This window comes from Camelus dromedarius, chromosome X, assembly GCF_036321535.1.
Source record: "Camelus dromedarius isolate mCamDro1 chromosome X, mCamDro1.pat, whole genome shotgun sequence".
NCBI lineage: Eukaryota > Metazoa > Chordata > Mammalia > Artiodactyla > Camelidae > Camelus > Camelus dromedarius.
This window is the reverse complement of record NC_087472.1, coordinates 48,317,571-48,318,765: the sequence shown is the minus strand read 5'-3', so window position 1 is coordinate 48,318,765 and position 1,195 is coordinate 48,317,571.

Sequence of the window (1,195 nt, the reverse complement as noted above, 5' to 3'; positions counted from 1 at the left end):
ATTTTAAGGAACAGTTCTAATCTCAGCTAATCATATATAAGACAAAGAATGTGGAGTTAGAGGGCAGGACCAGGTAATAGCAGAAAGATGTATTTGGCCTTGTCACAGGTAAACAAGGTGTTATTCATGAGTCTTAATGAGAGTCATGAGAAGGAGTGGACAGCAAGTCTTCTCTAAGTCTTATGGGAAAGAGTGGTTATCTATCTGTAGTAAACAGTTTCCAAGAAAACAAAAATGTGGGGAGATTACTTGATCTTCACTGTTTTCCACAAGCACAGGGCTTGGTTAAAGTTCAAAACTGTGAGTTCCCCCTTTTGATTCAGGTGAATGAATATCATTTGCTGCTGAGCAACTCAGATGTGATTATAAACCTGAGCAGGGTGAAGCAGGGTCTAAAAAACAGTCTCTTGAGGACTCTTGTTGACATTGTTCTTCAAAATCAACTAACAAATCTGTTGAGAGTAACAAAGATCAGTTGTTTTAGAGCCCTGGGAGATTAGGTATCTTAAAAGAGTGATGTCTGAAATGTAAAAGAGATACTGTGCAGAAAAGAGTTAACATAGCAGACCTGAGACTCCCATCCTCAAAAAGGCCTGTTTGCAATGTTGACCCCTGGCTGGTATCTGGTAACCTGAATGAATGGCTCCCTACATTGAAATAAAATTTTCCCTGAAAGAAATGGGTGGCTCACTATGCCTAGACTTTTTGTTTAATTAAGGTGTTTTATGCTATACTAACTTTCTTTCTGGAAATCTGGAATTTTGATACTTTCTAGGCAAAACCAACAAAAATCTTGAACACTGAGTCTCTAATAAACTTTCTTGGTAAACAATAATTCATATGTTGTAACATTTTGATACTAGAATAATTATGCACATCCTGCATAATCCACTGGAAAAGACTTTTGGAAACTTGACATGGTTTTCTTTGGAATCTCTCCCAAGTACCTTTTTTCCTATGTTTTGTATCCTTTCACTATAATAAATCTTAGCTGTAAGTACTATATGCTGAGTCCTGGGAGTCATCTAGAAAATCATCAAAACTAGGGGTAGACTTGGGGATTTCCAACACAAATATTAATATAAAAGACTGTATTAAAATAGAAACCTATGACTCGAATCCTGGGAGTATCTAGCCAAGTAAATTCGAAGAGTTGGGTGGATGGAAATCTTTCAACTATACATAACTGCTTGTT